The sequence below is a fragment of the Triticum urartu genome, chromosome 6 (genome assembly GCF_003073215.2).
Source record: "Triticum urartu cultivar G1812 chromosome 6, Tu2.1, whole genome shotgun sequence".
Lineage (NCBI taxonomy): Eukaryota > Viridiplantae > Streptophyta > Magnoliopsida > Poales > Poaceae > Triticum > Triticum urartu.
This window is the reverse complement of record NC_053027.1, coordinates 87059470-87077662: the sequence shown is the minus strand read 5'-3', so window position 1 is coordinate 87077662 and position 18193 is coordinate 87059470. Positions and strand designations below refer to the sequence as shown.

Below are 18193 nucleotides of genomic sequence, written 5' to 3'. Positions count from 1 at the left end.
TGAGTAGAGTGAGGGAGATATCAATCGAGTGAACTACCTGGTGTACTTGTATACGCTGTAGCATCTTCCTGGCGTGCCTGGCTTATGCTCGTAACCTACTGATTTTGGCTCACTGTTGTCCGCAGCCGCACCACCAAGTCGCCAATCGCCCCCATTGTCTTTCCTGGATCCGGGGACAGCAGGCAACACCAACGGGGATGTTGAGGCCGTGCAGCTGTGCTGAGGCTATCGCCCCGTGCCGCAGCTGCACAGGGTGATGCTGGGCTACGGCTCCTGCATTCCAAGATTGGTCCATATGTATAAGTTGCAAGTATGTGTACCAAATAATTGTGTATAAACAGAGAAGAGCTTCTAGATTACTGCAGGACAAAGGGTTGCAAAGCAGAATCATAATTGGTAAACAATGCATGAACATTCAAGTCGTTCCCCTTCAGTTTTGGACCAGTGCTATACCAGCCAACAACATGCTCCTTGGCTGCATCCCAAACAACTCATCAGTACACAGCAGAAATAAACCGCACACGGCAAGTCCAGCATACCTGATGAGAATTCTAAAACAGCATGGTTCTTTTTGTCGAGGAACCAAATCCTCATGTCCTTGTCATCCTCCTCACACTACTAGAAAAAGGGCTATAGATGGGATTGACACTAATGGCGTACCAGACAAGCGGTGCGTCATTAGTATATACTAATGGCGCACCACCTTCTGATACGCCATTAGAGTTGAAACTACTAATGGCGCACCTGGCCCAGGGTGCGCCATTAGTATCAATTTTTTTTAACTAGTGCGCCTGTCCAAACATACTAATGACGCATCCAGACACAGTGCGCCATTACTAGTTGTAACTAGTAATGGCGCACCTGCCGGAAAGTGCGCCACTAATGTTGTTTTTTCTATTATATTTTTTATTCCTTTTTTGCAAAACTACTAATGGCGCACTGTGGGATAGTGCGCCATTAGTATGTTTTTTTTTGCAAAACTACTAATGGCGCATCACCAGAAGGTGCGCCATTAGTAACCTGGATTACTAATGGCGCATTTAGAGTTGGTGTGCCATTAGTAAGTGGGCAGCAACAAGATATTTTGGACAGCCTCTCCTACCCACACTCACTTTCTCCCCACTTCATTCTCTCCACCTCCTCCTTGTCTCGGGTGCCTCCTTTTGTTCACCCCGTTTCCACCATAGATTCATTCAATTTAAGTGGTTAAATTATCTTGTTTTGATAGGTAAGTAAGGGGGAAGCTATATTTATGTTGTTCTCCCTACAACAATGTGCACATGCACTTTTTATGGCCTAGCTAGATCTATGTATGTTCGTGGTGTTGCATATGTTTGTGGTGTTGCATATGTGTTTGTGTTTGGAGGTGTACCGGTATTTGAAATGCGATAGTTGCCAATATTTTGCCGGAATGTTGATTCATTTCCGTTTCGGCGAGAATTTTGGCATTAAGCATTCTTTTTGGTCCTATTTTTAGGGAAAGTCATGCCAATTTTTTTCTTGGTTCTAAAATATCGTTTTGCTCTACCCCGCAGGCGACCATGGTCCGCACGATGACCGAAGGCATCGTGAATAGGTTTTTGAGGTCCGCGAAGGCCGAGATGCTTCAAAAGAACGAGACGGAGATAAGATGTCCGTGTCGAAGATGCAAGTTGAAGAGCCTTATTGCGGACCCGGATTCCGGGCAGGTGCGGGACCACGTGCTCTTGCGTGGTTTCATGGATGGCTATCGGTGGCAAGGTGATGAAGATGACTACGAAGTCGTCCATGGGGGCCGGGCAAGAAATGAGGAAGGGCAGCAAGACAACCACCGCGGCTCGGGCGGGCGAGAAGACGAAGAATCCCCAGGAGATGATCATGACGGTGATGCTGTACACAGTCATCATGTAGAAGATGCAGGACATGATGATGAGGAAGATGCCGGAGCAGACGACGGGCATGATCATGAAGATGATGATGCCGGCGGAGCAGACGACGCTGGACCATCGATGGGCTGGGTGCAGGACCGTCATATTCAAGAGCTGCTTCTCAAGCAGACGGATAACGCAAGAGCTGCCGCCCGAGAGAAAGCCAAGATGGATCAACTTGAGTTAGACGCGGTTACTCCATTGTATGAAGGATGCAGGCCCGAGGATACCTGCCTGAAAGTAACGCTCATGGCTCTGGAGATGAAGGTAAAACACAAAATGACCGACGCATGCTTCGACGAGAACATGTCATTCTGGAACGAACGTCTTCCCAAGGGGAACAAGTGCCCGACCAGTTTGGAGGAGGCGAAGAAAATCGTGTGTCCTCTGGATTTACCGCACGTGAAATACCAAGTGTGCATGAACAATTGCATCATTTATCGGGACGAGCACGCGGAGTCTACCATATGTCCGGTGTGCGGCGTCACTCGATACAAGAAGAGGAAGAAAGCTCCTCGAAAAGTGGTATGGTACTTTCCGATCACTCCTCGTCTGCAGCGGTATTTCGCGGACCCTAAGGTAGCAAAGCTCCTGCGTTGGCACGCGGATAGGGAGGAGAAGAAGCGAGAAGATGACGCAAATGATCCGGAGATAGATAAAAAAGACAAGATGCTGAGTCACCCTAAGGATGCGAGCCAGTGGCAAGCGTTGAACTTCGAAGACCTAGAATTTGGGAACGATCCAAGGAACATCGTGCTGGGCGCGAGCACCGATGGAGTCAATCCGTTTGGCAGCCAGAGAAGCACACATAGCACCTGGCCTGTGTTTGTGTGGATGTACAACCTTCCCCCCTGGTTGTGCATGAAGAGGAAGTACATTCACATGAGTATGCTAATTGAAGGACCGAAACAACCAGGGAACGACATCAATCTGTATCTGGGGCTGCTGAAAGAGGAGCTTGACACGCTGTGGAAAACGCCAGCCAATATGTGGGAAGCCGCAGAGAAAGAATATTTCCCTATGAGAGCCGCGCTGCTCACGACGGTGCACGACTATCTCGGTTACGGATATGTCGCGGGGCAGGTGGTCCACGGATTTTCTGGATGCGTCAGGTGCATGGATGACACAACATATCGCCAGCTAGATAGAGATCCCGGGTCTTCGAAAACCGTGTTCATGGGACATCGAAGGTGGCTTCGCGACGATGACCTGTGGAGAAAACGCAAGGATCTATTCGATGGTGAAACCGAACCCCGAGGACGCCCGCGTACGAGGAGCGGCAAAGAAATAGATGAGCTGTTGAAAAATTGGAAAGACTGCCCACTGCCAGGAAAGAAGCAAAAGGCGCCAGAGCCGGGAAAGAAGCGAAAGGCGCCAGAGCCGCTGCTGAAGGTATGGAAAACGAGGTCTGTTTTCTGAGACTTGCCGTACTGGAAGATCCACCGTGTGCCTCACAGCCTTGATGTCATGCATATCACGAAGAACGTGTGCGAGAGTCTGCTTGGTACCCTGCTCAACATGCTAGAGAGGACCAAAGATGGGCCGAAAGCAAGGGCAGACTTGAAATCAATGGGCATCAGGCAGGAGCTTCACGCTATATATGATGATGATGATGATGATGATGATGAGGCGAAGCAGGACACGGAAAGTCGTCGCAAAGGCAAAAAGGCCAAGAAGACCGGAAATGACTACCCTCTCCTAATGCATGTCGACTTCGAGGGTCGACTCGCCGACTTTGAAAGAGCAAACCTAGTCGCGCTACAACACATAGACGTGGTCGATCCTTGGGTGGTAGAGCACAAAACCTTTATTAAGAAGACGTACAATGACCGAGGCCAACAGAGGACGGACGGAGATATACTCAAAGAGCACAACTCATGTTTCACGCGTTGGTTCAAGCAGAAGCTTCTGTCGTACCCTTTACATGAGGATTCTTTCGCGGAAGAACAACTCATATTCGCCTTGTCACAGGGCGCCGAGCACAACCTGATGACCTATGAGGCGTACGATATCAACGGCTACACATTCTACACCGAGGCCAAGGACATGAAGAGCGATGGTTATCAGAACTCCGGGGGTAACGATGGAATCCTACACCGGTAACGACAAGGACAGATACTACGGAAGGATCGAGGAGATCTGGGAGCTGAGCTACGCTGGAGAGAAGGTCCCGATGTTCCATGTCAGATGGGCCAAGAGCGTCCTAAAAGAAGACCGGTATTTCACCACCATGGTTATACCCGAAGCCAAATCCAAGACCGCGGGCGCAAACGTCACCGCGAAAAATGAGCCATGGGTACTGGCTTCCCAAGTGGACCAATGCTTCTTCATTACCGACCCGTCAAAGCCCAGTCGTGTTGTCGTGAGGAGAGGCAAAAGGAAGATCATCGGAATGGGGAGTAGTCAATGAGCAAGACTTCGACAAGTACGGCGACCCGAGGATCGAACATGACGATGATGATGAAGTAGCAGCATACACCACAAGAAGAAGCAGGACCACCCTACCTAAAGGACGTCCGTTCCACAGAAAAACTCCATTTGCGAAAAAGAAGGGCAAGAAGATTGTGAACAGATAGCTAGCTAAGATCGATTGTATTTAAATCGTAGCCTTCATTTCTCGATTGTATTTCATGGGCACTTTTTGAACTATCATGAATATTTTTAAATTTCATGGACACTCGATCTCGATCCCCCTCCATCTCGATCGCTATCCCACCTCGCCAGATCCGGTCCCCCTCGCCGCCGAGCACCCCCCGGTCCACCGGCCGCCGCCGCCGACCCCCCGCACCCTCCCCCGCTCCACCGGCATTACTGTTTGATGATATTTTCTAAAAAATTATTACTGTCTTATAAAAAAAATATTACTGTTATGATTTAAACAAGTTTGAACATATTTAAACACAAATAAGTATCAAACAGCATTTTAAATGCATAAAAAAATTTTGTGGAGCCTAGGAATCAAACCCAGGACCTCCTGGTGTGAGAACTGGCTGCTGACCAATCAAGCTAGTAGAGGGAACTTGGTGTGGATCAGGTCAGATGGAAGATAACCTTTTGGCTCGAGCAGAAATAAAAAAAATACTAATGGCGCACCACGGTGAGGTGCGCCATTAGTATGGATGTACTTATGGCGCACCGAGGGGTGGTGCGCCATTAGTATTGTGCCGCCCCCATCCATATTTCCCCCCCGGCCCAAATTAACCTATCCCCTCTCTCTCCCTCGCCCTCGCCCTCGATCCCCTTCCCCTCTCCTCTCCCGATGCCGCTGCCCCGCCGCCTCGACGCTGCTACCCCGCCACCTCGACGCCGCCTCGACGCCGCCCCGACGCTGCTGCCCCGCCGCCTCATCAGCCCAAGTAAGTTCTCCTCCTTATTCTTCTTTTAGATCCATTAGGGTTCCTCCCTCTCACGCTTACATTGTCCATGCCGCATTCCAAGGCCTGCTGCAACTTATATCTTCAGACCAGAGACACAAATCTCAAACTTTTATAGTTCCTTCTTCACAAAACTGCACATTCATCTCCAGCTTGTTGTCTTGTCTTGATGATTGATTCCAACACTTAACTTTCAGTTTTGCAGGCAACAGGGAAGAGATCCATTTGGGGGGGAGGTAGGTACACCAAAGAGTTTCAGGTTTCAGACTCACCAGAAGTAGATGTGAGTAGCCACCTCAGCTGTTCCTTCTCTCCTCCATTAGAACAGTTGATCAGTGTAAAGTAGTCTGAGTTAGAGAAATGTTGATCAGTGTTATGAGTGTTGGCCAAAAAGCTCTGTCAGTACCATATAGGTGAATGTGCTACTTCTGTCAGTTGATCAATGTCTGTCAGTTGTCTGGTACTTGAATGATTTTATGCTACTTCTGTTGACAGAGAATGGCATGTTAATACCATATAGGTACCCAAATAATGTTGCTATGATGTATTGGGGGAGAAATGGTCCAGTATTGCTTGTAGTGGTTTGTCCAAAATGTTGAATGATACTGCTTGGAGATGCATATATTGTTTCACCTCTTCACATGCCAATGTATTTTCCATGTTGTGATGGAGGCCTTTTTTGCCTTGTCCACCCGAGAGGCCCTTGACTCCATATGTCCTATTTTCAGCAAAGGTCATGCTGAAATTTTCCATGAATTTTAGCATGACTTTGCTAAAAATAGGACATATGGGGTACTTGTGACTAATGCATGGGCCGGGGTATCTTAGTAGTTAATTAAGTAGGATCAAGTGCCCCGGCGTACTTGTGACTAATGCATGGCTTTTAGGGTGCCTCGGTGTCGATAAAAACCGAAATGATGAAAGCTTAGGCTTTTAGGGTGCCTCGACGTCGAAAAACCCTCAATGATAAAAGCTTAGCTTTTAGGATGCCTCGGTGTCGACAAACCCTAAATGATGAGACCATGATCTTGTTCCTTGACAATAACCAACTTTTTGACCAAACTTTGTTTCTATTTAGAGAGAAACATGGCCAACAACGATGAGGCCGGGGGTTCGGGCGTCAAGGCATTCTGGGAGCTGTCCCAGGAGATGGAGGAACAACCTCACTTGTATGAGGACGCCGCCTTCCCCACCGATCCTGAGACCACTGATGGTACCACCGAGGATGACCCCACTGATGCCACCACTGATGGTGCCGCCGAGGATGCCACCACTGATGATGGCAGCGCACGCACATATGGCAGCCAACCGAAGAGGCAACGGAAGGACCGGCGCCCGACCATGCTCCGCACCCTCAAGGAGGAAGTTACTGAAGTGGACTCCAACGGGAATCCAACGACGCCCGAACGAATAGTCAAGGGGTACTCGCTTCAGCTCGGGTGCATTCTCCGGAGCACCATCTCGATCAACACAGAGAACCTCAGGCATCTTGATCGAGCGAATTTGCGCAACCTCCTCTTCACGAAGCTGCACGAACGATACAAGTTCCCCGCTGAATTTGAAAACACAAGCCTCAAAGGGAATAAAGTGAATAGTGCTGCCCTCACGAAGATGAGCACGGCCCTGTCTACTTGGAAAAGCAATGTGAAGAGAATGATCGAGAAAGGTGAGAGTTATGAGAAGATCAAGGAGAAAAATCCTTCGATCACCGAAGATGACTACAACGACTTCAAGATCAATTGCTCGAGCACCGCAAACTCCGAATCAAGTAAGTGGGGGAAAGAAATGCGGGATCTGAACTTAGGGGAACACACACTCGGTCCCGGCGGTTACAGAGTGGCAGAGCCTATATGGGACAAGGAGGAGGCGGACCGTGCCGAGCAAGGCCTACCGCGCCTCTTCGATAAATACGGTGACAAGCAGACCAGGAACTTTGTCAGGTCCCGGTACAAGAAGGACCCGAAAACAAAGGAGCTTACCACGGATCCGAAGACCCGGGCGCTTGAGCTTGTTCTGGTAAGGAATACACCCCCGCGTAATTAGCTCCATATGGTTGCATTCTAATTAATGAAGCCAAATTTCTAAATGGTTCACATTCCTTCCGCAGGCGACTGAAAGCAGTAGCGCGGGGTCGACTAAGAGCAACCCTTGGGACACCACTCTAAATAGGGCGTTGAATGTAATGAAGAACAAGGATAAGCTCAGTAAGCCGACGTCAGCTAGTCGTGTGGCCGGCAAAGGCTTGTCGACAAAATGGTCATCATACTATAACACTGGTGGGCGAAAGGAGAAAAAGACCAGCTCGGAAAGCCAGGCGCGCGAGGTTCAAGAACTCAGGGCACAGGTGGCGCGGATTCCGGAGATTGTCCAAGAGCAAGTGCAACAACAACTCGGAGCGACGATCACCGCCATTGTGCCTACCTTGATCCAGGGGATTAGTGCGTGGATTGCGGGCGGCCAACAGGGGCCGCCCCCGATTCCTAGCTTCACGGCCAGCAACTCGCAGAACGCGATGGCGGGGCCATTGGTGTCTCCGGCGGAGGCGGCATTGGTGTCTCCGACGCCGGCACGGGAGCTTAATGCACCCGGGTGTACGCCGACCGACACCTCTGCAGCAAGCGGCCCCTCCGTCAACTGCACGCCCGCCGTTGGCGGTGCCTCGACATTAGCCGAGCTCGACGCCATCATCACGATAACTAATTAAGCCTCTCTCGGCCGAGGACTTCATCTCCTTGCCTTTGACTGGGCATCCCTAACACCCTACATGTTTTCGCAGGGCGCCGCCGACGTTCCGTGCACTCTCCTGCACTTCATGAACAACGAGTTGGTCGATGTCGCCAAGGGCAAAATCGTTCAACTGGGCAACCCCTTGTTCCACGGTACCCAGATGCCACCCAACTTGTTTAGGGTTTAACTGGTTCGGGTGCTACCAGGCTGCGACGAGTTGTTACCTCCGATTCGACCCGTCGGGGCCGACGATGATGACGTGATGACCCTCAGCGCCTGCCTGAGCTGGCCCCTGCTTTGGCCGAAGAGCCAGATTCATTTGGGGGCGGGGGACACCACCCCAAAGACAACACCGCCAGTCGTGCCGGCGCGAAGTCGGCCCCATGGCAAGACCGCCGCAACGGTGCCGGACATCCCTATGCCACTAGATCCAAACATGCATATGGCACAGGATCAGAACAACGACGACGACGATACATTTGCCAACGTCGATCAGTACTTTACCGATCATGGGTACGGTGGCGACTTCATGGGGCCTCCTTCTCAAGAACCCAACCCAACAAAAGACGTGCGCGATCTAGCTGGTACCGCGGAGAAGCCAAGTTGCAACAGGCGTCGTCTGCCGTTCAGCTCTCAGGAGACGCCTCCAGCTGCCGACTTCACCGAGCCTCAGATAGGCGAGGTGCGAAATATTATCAGCCCCAACACACTTAAGAAGGCGGTCTCTGAGCAGAACTCGGTCCCATTACAGGAGAAGAAGAAGGCACGCAAAAGAAAGACTAACAAGGGTGCGGGCCAGCCGGCACCGAGTACGATCCGTGCTCAGGACGGGCCACCTTCACCTGAGGATATCTCGAGGAGGGTGCATGTGGCGGGTAGGCCGATGCTACCGAGAAATATGCTCGATGCTGCAACCGGTGCTATGCGGAGTCTGCATGACAGTGTTCTTTCTTTGGAGAAGCGGCGTCTCGGAGAGAAGGATGTGGCATACCCGGTTTTCGCGGCCAAGGTGCCAGAGGGCAAGGGCTTTGTGGATAACTCCATCGGGGGTACGATCGTCCTGCGGTTTGATGACATCCATGCTATGTTGAACCTTCATCTGCTGCACTACACCTTCGTTCGGCTATTTTCGCTGAGTATGGAGATGCGGATCATTCGCGACAAGACCCCGGACATCGTGATAGTCGACCCCTTCTACATGCGTGCCAAGATCTTGGGCAGCGCTGGGGACCGGCAAGTCGCGAGTTCTTACCTTGAAGGCGTCATTCTGGCAAACCAAGATAAGGATAACTTCATCGTGCCTTACTTTCCCGAGTAAGTCCTCCCCTCAACCGCCCCGTAACATATGAATTCTTAGATTTTGATCGTTTTTCTTTTAACATTCCGTGTTTTCTGCAGTGACACACATTGCACGCGCATCCTCCTAAGCCCCAAATATTCCATGGCCACGTATTTCGACCCGGACCGTCAGTCGAACGTAGACTACACAAATGTCAAGAAGGTTCTTGATGATGTTCTCCCCGGCTACGTCAAATCTGGAGGCACCTTCACCAGGCCTATTCGTAAGTACGGCAAGCACGTGTTCTCCCACAATACGACGTTCTGCTGCGTCAAGCAGCCGCCTAGCGGTCAGAAGGGTGCCTACTACGCCATCCATCACATGCGGGCGATCGTACGGGACCATCATCAACTTCTGCTACCAAGTAGACTCAAAGATTGGGCCGCGAGCGTGTCGGCAATCCAGGACGCGGACATCAGACAAGAATTCTTTCGCATCCAGTCGGAGTTTGCGGAAATCATCCATCAAGATGTCCTTCATACCTCGGGGCAGTTCTACCTCAGAAATCAACCATCCAACAGTGACATCGACACAATCCTACAAATGCAGACTGACAACGCCCGTTGTTTCATGACTCCCACGATAGACGGCGGCTTCATCCACGCTTCGGTCCCTTGAGTCGAGTCGAAAGCAGTGATGCTGTGTCTAGTTCTGAAACACCGATTGGCTCATGTTGTAATTAAACTTTAATGAACTTGTAGTATGTCTCTTTGGTTTCGAGAGTCGTTCAACTTAGATGTAATCGATGCTATTAATGTCTTGCTTTTCTCTTTCGATCGTTCTGTTGCATACTTATATATTGCTTATGTATTGTCTGTGAATTGGTACTAATGTTTCGTTTGGCTACTGCATAGTGATGTTGTGGTATGTCGTGTACAAGGGTAAGGTTCCCGGAGTCTACGACGACTGGGAGGAGTGTCGGAGACAGGTTCATCGATTCAGCGGTAACAGTTACAAAGGGTACGCCACTAGGGCCGAGGCCGAATCTAGATACGCCCGCTATCTAGCGGGAGAGGGGAGGGAGCGTTGGAGGAACCGGATGAAGACGAGTTTCATCGTGATGATGCTCATCGCGATGACCGCAGCTCTCTTCTATGTGATGGTAGTTTAGATGATTGATATCGACTTGTAATGTGAAGACAAACTCGCGGTCTCGAGACTTGTAATATAATGTTCTATCTTTGTTCGGTCTTTTCAATTCGGAGACTAATATGATGAATTGTATTCGGAGACTAAAATGATGAATTGTATTCAGAGACTAATCTTCTATTGTATTCGATGAATCTGTTGTTGATGTGTGCTGTCTATATTTTGTCCAATTATACATTTTGTAACCTGTGCAAAAAACAGAAAATAAAAAAATAAAAAAACCTAATATTCATACTAATGGCGCATCACATCATAGTGCGCCATTAGTATGCCAAAGGATACTAATGGCGCATCATTAAACAGTGCGCCATTAGTATGCCGAAGTTACTAATGGCGCATCCTGTTGTTGTGCGCCATTAGTATGCCAAAGCACCTGGGTATACATGGCCCCCTGGGAGGCATACTAATGGCGCACTGTTGTATATACTAATGGCGCATCTGAGGTGCGCCATTAGTATACCAGATACTAATGGCGCACCAGTGGTGCGTCATTAGTAAAATATACTAATGGCGTGGCACTAATGGCGCACCACTAATGCGCCATTAATGGCCAAATTAGGTGCGCCATTAGTAGGCCTTTTCCTAGTAGTGTCAAATGGCACTGCAAGATCAAACGACGCCGCAATTCACAAATTCAGCACACCTCCACCGTAAAATCTCTACAGATCTAGTTGCGCAAGGGTTTCACACCAACAGATCAAACTGCAGCTACGGCCAGGGTGAGTTCCGTGAACCCTAGGCCCCGGCGGAGGCGTGGAAACCCTAGCAGCCCAGAGACGGGGGATCGCTCGCTTACCGGCGTAGGAGTTGGTGATGTCGACGCCGCCACGGGAGGAGGTGCCAAGGAGCACGCCACCGACGAGCTTCTGGGTGTCGTGGGCCACGCAGTTCTAGTGGTCGATGATGCTGAGCAGCACCAGCACCAGCGGGGGCACCACCACCTTCTCCAGCGTCCGTCCCGAGAGCTTCACTGTTGGGAAACGTAGCAGAAATTTAAAAATTTTCTACGCATCACCAAGATCAATCTATGGAGTCATCTAGCAATGAGGGGAAAAGGAGTGCATCTACATACCCTTGTAGATCGCGAGCGGAAGCGTTCAAGAGAACGGGGTTGATGGAGTCGTACTCGTCGTGATCCAAATCACCGATGACCGAGCGCCGAATGGACGGCACCTCCGCGTTCAACACACGTACGGTTGGGAGAGACGTCTCCTCCTTCTTGATCTAGCAAGGGGAGAGAAGAGGTTGATGGAGATCCAGCAGCACGACAGCGTGGTGGTGGAAGCAGCGGGATCTCGGTAGGGCTTCGCCAAGCATCAACGAGAGAAAGAGGTGTCACGGAGGGAGAGGGAGGCGCCAGGGACTTGGGTGCGGCTGCCCTTCCTCCCCTCCACTATATATAGGGGCCAGGGGGGCGCCGGCCTCTCTAGATCCCATCTAGATGGGGGGGGGGCGGCCAAGGGGGTGGCTTGGCCCCCCAAGCCAAGTGGAGGCGCCCCCACCCCTAGGGTTTCTAACCCTAGGCGCAGGGGGAGGCCCAAGGGGGGCGCACCAGCCCACCAGGGGCTGGTTCCCTTCCCACTTCAGCCCATGGGGCCCTCCGGGATAGGTAGCCCACCCCGGTGGACCCCGGGGACCCTTTCGGTGGTCCCGGTACAATACCGGTGACCCCCGGAACTTTCCCGGTGGTTGAAACTGGTCTTCCTATATATAAATCTTTACCTCCGGACCATTCCGGAACTCCTCGTGACGTCGGAGATCTCATCCGGGACTCCGAACAACTTTCGAGTTACCGCATACTAATATCTCTACAACCCTAGCGTCACCGAACCTTAAGTGTGTAGACCCTACGGGTTCGGGAACCATGCAGACATGACCGAGACAACTCTCCGGCCAATAACCAACAGCGGGATCTGGATACCCATGTTGGCTCCCACATACTCCACGATGATCTCATCGGATGAACCAGATGTCGAGGATTCAATCAATCCCTCATTCAATTCCCTTTGTCAATCGGTACGTTACTTGCCCGAGATCTCGATCGTCCCAATACCTTGTTCAAGTCTCGTTACCGGCAAGTCACTTTACTCGTACCGTAATGCATGATCCCGTGATCAACCACTTGGTCACCTTGAGCTCATAATGATGATGCATTACCGAGTGGGCCCAGTGATACCTCTCCGTTATATGGAGTGACAAATCCCAGTTATCCGTGCAATCAGATTGTGGAGCCCACGCGAATTAAGTAGACACGTAGTTTATATGCTCATTTACTTTTCAGATCGTAAGTGAGGATCTAAGTTCTTGTGTATAGTTATTTGAAAAGTGATCTCATGAGGGTTATGATTGCAGCTATTGTCGAGGGAGGTGAGCGAGAAAATATGTAGGGTCCGAACACCCGAAGTCATAGAGTATACAATTGATAGGAGTATCACAAGGAGAATCCAGAGACACACTTGCATTGTAAAGAGCTCCCAGGGGCTTGTTACGAAAGTGAATACTGTAGTCCGAAGAGGAGGAGAGTTTAGTGAAGATGAAACAAGCGAAACAGGGAGAAGACGCGGGTCAGGGCAGGATGACCACAGCGTGTGAGAGGATGCGAGGGATGCGTCGCGTGAGAACAATGAATGTTGGTAGCGGGCAACCCTCAGACGAAGAGCAGAATGAATTCCAGTATGCTTCGGTAGTGTACAGACGCGACAAGCACTGGAATTGAACTGCTCCTGTAGTATGGAGACGAGCGCTAGTGTTTTAAGAGCTGCAAGGGACACGGTCACCGGACACGGGAAAAAGTCAAAGACGAAGACACTTGTTGCAAGCACCCAAGACCAAGCGTTTGGGACAGGCAGCGGTCGGCTACACGTATCTGTTTTACTACTTGAGGCTCTGCACGGAGGGTACACCATGGACCTCGCCAATCGCACTGAGCTGGGGTACAGTCGTTGCAGGATGTGAATGGGTGTTCGGAGGCCATAAGAAGCGTCTTGAGGACTTCGGGTTGACTGTCAAGTCCCAATTTCTTTGGACTCTAGAGGGGGGGTGAATAGGCGATTTTTATGAAAGTCTTCAAAACGTGAGAGTTGTGAAGACAAACAGTGAAGATCATGCCTATTACTATGCAGCGGAAGTTAGATTACACTAGGCCAGCCATGGTCATGTATTCAATAGAGTGAAAGCGCAATGACAAACAGCTTCAGTGTAATAAGGATCAGGTAGGAAGAAGTTATGAAGCCGAACAGATCATACATTCATGTTGTGAAGACAAAAGATAAAGCAAGCATGCAATGGCTTCACAATGAATAACTGTAAGCGAAGGGAGGTGAAGATGAAACCAGTGACACGTTGAAGACAATGATTTGTTGGACCAGTTCCAGTTGCTGTGACAACTGTACGTCTGGTTGGAGCGGCTAGGTATTTAAACCAAAGGACACACAGTCCTGGACACCCAGTCAAGGACACTTAGTCCAAGACACCCAGTCCTCACCGTTTTCTCCTTGAGCTAAGGTCACACAGACCTCGCCCAATCACTCTGGTAAGTCTTCAAGGTAGACTCCCAAACCTTCACAGACTTCGTTCACTGGCAATCCACAATTTCTCTTGGATGCTCTGAACGCGACGCCTAACCGTCTGGAGGATGCACAGTCCTCAAGTGTAATAAGTCTTCAAATCACACAGACACGAAGACTTAAGTGATGCCCAATTTACTCTGGCTCTGGGTGGTTAGGGCTTTTCTCCTCACTGGGAATTTTTCTTTCAAAGGCTTCTAGGTGGGTTGCTCTCAAACGACAAAAGCCGTGCACTGAAATCTGAGCAGCCAACCGTTTATGGTTGTGGGGGGTGGACTATTTATAGCCACTTGGCAACCCGACTTGATCTGTCCGAAATGACCCTGGGTCACTAAGGAACTGACACGTGTACCAACGGTCGAATTTTGAACTCACACGGCAACTTTACTTGGGCTACAAGTAAAGCTGACTTGTCTGACTCTGGACAAGATTTTCTCTCAAAGTCTTCGCTCGAAGACATAGGATTTGAATTAGGCATCACTTCAGTCATTCTGACTGGTTCTCTTCGACCCCACTTAACAGTACGGTGGTTCCTATGACACAACATGAATGAAATAAAACTACTAAGCATCTAAGTCTTCGAGTTTCAAAAGCTTCATAGGGAGTATTCTCATGTCATTGTCTTCAATATGAATATCTTCATAAACCACCATTGTCTTCAATGTCTTCGTACATTTTTAGGGGTCATCTCTGGTAGTAAAACCGAATCAATGAGGGACTTCTACCTGTGTTTTCCTGCAATTCTCACAAACACATTAGTCCCTCAACTAGGTTTGTCGTCAATACTCCAAAACCAACTAGGGGTGGCACTAGATGCACTTACAATCTCCCCCTTTTTGGTGATTGATGACAAACTAGTTGAAGTTTTCAACGGGAAACATAATTTGTGAAATTGTAAAAGAATTGTCTTCATAAGTTGCAAGGGCTCCCCCTGAAGATGTGCATATAAGTAATTTGCTTCTTGAATGCAAATGCACATGGCAGGTTGTACTCGGAGATCCACTTCAACTTACGACAATCCACTATGCATGTGAAAGTATATGAAGATAATGACATGCATAATGGAAAATGGACATCTGCAGAATGAGATGAGTGCGGAATTTATCTTCGCAAAACGGAGTGACAAACAGGTAGCAGACGACCATCAAGGCTAAGTGTTACAACTCAATGAAGCAAATGTAGCAAAAAAACGGGAGTTGTAAGCACGAAGCAAAATGTAGCAAAATATGAAGGCACCCGCCCATAGTGACCCGCTTGAAGACTATCACCATCATATGCTTCTCCCCCTTTTGTCAGTGATGACCAAAAAGATTTGAAGACATAGAGGTTTCTACGCGTTCCCAGGCGCATCAGGGTCGGTGGAGTTGTTTGGCGGTGGTGCAGACGAGCTTGGTGCAGATTCGACGCGCGTTGAAGCATATGGAGATGATGTCGCGTCGTCTTCTTCTTCAATAATCCGGGCAGACACGGTGGCAGCAGAAGAAGAGAACTCTGACTCTTCAAGTGATGGCGTGTTGCGCATCACCGCTCTTCTTGGAGGCGTGGAGTCAAATTTGAAGTGCTCTGTGAAGCCATCCTCATGCAGTTCAGCTTCAGGGCACATCATTGTGAGGCCCTTCCAAGTGCGGCGACAGGTCTCGTGTGTGACAAATGCATTCTTCGTTGCCATATTTCGGATGCGATTGATGTCTTGCATGATGCTTCTCATCTGCCTCTTGAGCCAGTCGTGATGCCTATCTTGCTTTTGGTGAAGAGCCACAAGAAGCTCTCTGTCATTGAGTGTACGAGCGCGCTTCTTGGGTCTCTTTGCAGCTGTGCTGTTGGTGGCTTTAGTTGACGCAGGGGCACGTGTGGTGCTAGCCATTGGATACACTCGGGAGAGAGCTTCAACACCTTCAATATTTTGAGTGAAGCTCTGGTGTTCTGCATTCTGAAGACTTAGTGGTTGCTTGGCCGGCTCTGGACATATTGCTTCAGCAGATGTGTCCACATCTGGCAAAAATATCCTATGATTGCGGGCTGAGGGTTGATAGGAGATTGCAGAGTGAAGCTTGATCAGTCTCATAACCCAAGGAGCATAAAACTTTAATCCAAACAGTTCTGAAGCAGACGCTGCAAATTGACGGATGAAGAGATCCTGTGTATTGAAGCATTTGCCGTGAAGAATGCAGAAGATGAGAGTCTTCATTGCACCGTCAAGCGTTGCATATCGAGAGTGTCCCTTGACTGGCCAGAGAGTCCACCTTATGATGTGATATATTGTTCTGGGCAGGTACTCTAAGTCTTCAACGAAGAACCTAGTTGGATAGGGTGCATCTGGAGGAAATGGCTTCATCATTGAGAGCATCTGACTCATATCTGGCTCAGGACGCTGAATTATGCTCTCAATTGCTTCAGCGTGGAGTGGGCACCCTTCTTCAAAGAATTCGCCAGGAGTGGGAAGGCCGGTAAGCTCAATTAGGTCGAAAGCATTGGTTTCATGATGGATATTGCCTGTCATCCACTCCAGGATCCATGTCTTTGGATCTCTGTTATAGCCTTTGATATGCAAAGTGGCATAGAACTGAAGCAGAAGCTCTTCGTCCCAGTGCTCTTCGTCAGTGATAAATGGCAGCAAACCCACTTGCTTGAAGCAATCCAGTGCTTCTTCTAGACCAGGCAGACCTTCAACAGCTTCAACCTCAAGGCGCTTGTGAGGAAAGATGCGGCCTTGGTTGTAGAGGATGCATGAATAATAGCTGCGCTGTTGATGGCTCCAGAACCTATCTGATACAATCCGTTCCCTTGAATAAGGGTTCTTGGAGCGGTCGAAAAACGTGTTATCTGCCCTGAAGCCGTTGATGTTGAAGGAACCAGGAGCTGATGCAGGACCTGGGAACCTTGGTAGTCGTGGGATCGGCTTCTGGACCTGGGGCCTGTGCGCAATATGATAGTTGAATTGTGGTCCGGCAGCAGACTCAGGCATAGAATGTTCAGGAGCAGTAGCTTCGGTGTCTTCTGAAGCTGTTGTTGGGGAGGGCTCCACATTTGCTTCGGCGTTGTTTGTGGCAGCCTCAACATTTTCAGCTTCAGGCACGTTCTCCTTGAGAACTGCTTCTTGTTGGTGCGGGGGAGTTGGAGCTTGTGGTATTTCTGCTTGCTCTTCGGCTGATGCAGCCGGAATGTCTTCAGCAGCCTGAGCCCTTGGCCCTTTGCGAAGCCTATGGAGTGTAGGCGCTGGTGGAGTTGCAGTGGGTTGGGGCTCATCTTCCTCCTGTGGGCGATCTGCCCACGACGCATCTTGTGTGATTGGCGTCAATGGACGACCAATACTGATCTGTTCGCTTGTCTCAAGCTGAGGAAGGGCTGCATCACCTTGCACATTGTCTTGGGGACCAATGTCTTCAGCAGCATTGGGGTTGGCTGCTGGAATGTCTTCAGCGTGCGGAGCCTCTATGTAAGCAGGCTCATGCACTGTCAACTGACGATCTGCGTCAGGATAGCGGACGCAGAGGGGTTCAACTATCAGGGGCTCTGTGGGAGCAGCCCGAGATTTCTTGGTCTTGCGCTTCTTGATGATGGGTTCAGAAGGAGAGGCTTCAGAATGTTTTCTCTTCTTAGCTTTAGCCTCTGCAGTCCGTGTCTTCTTGTGCTGTGAGGCGGTTGATCGACTCTTTGGCTTCGAGCCAGTCGTTGCAGCGGGGAAGACAATCGTAGCATCAGGTTCTGACCTTGGTGCTTCAGGTTCGGGCACAGCCGCCTTCTTTTTCTTCTTCGCGGCCATCCTGGGGTCAATGCCGGGACGCCCAAGTGCCTTGCGCTTTTCTGCCTCATTGTAGGCTTGCACGCAGCGATCAGCCAAAGTCTTCATGCGTTCTCGCGAGCCTTGAGCTTCGGCACGCGTCTTCAGGAAGTTTTCTTTCAGCTCGTGCAACATGATCTTGAAGTTTTTCACTTCTTGCACACTGAGCTTGGCCACGTGCTTCTTGTACTGAGCCTTTTCATGATCAATTTTCTGCTTCAGTTCTACAATTCACTGGGCTATTGCAAGTTCTGAAGCGATTGCACCTTGAAAGGCAACGCTGAGGCCTATGGGTAGCTGCAGATCATTGAAGCTTATGTCTGGTGTGTCGAACCATTCATCGATGAAGT

The 18193-nt window shown here is 49.8% G+C and overlaps 1 pseudogene; it reads right to left on the bottom strand.

Moving 5' to 3' along the window:
* Positions 1-335: 335 nt before the first annotated feature.
* LOC125516590 overlaps positions 336-18193 on the bottom strand; it is a 49885-nt pseudogene continuing 32027 nt past the window's right edge.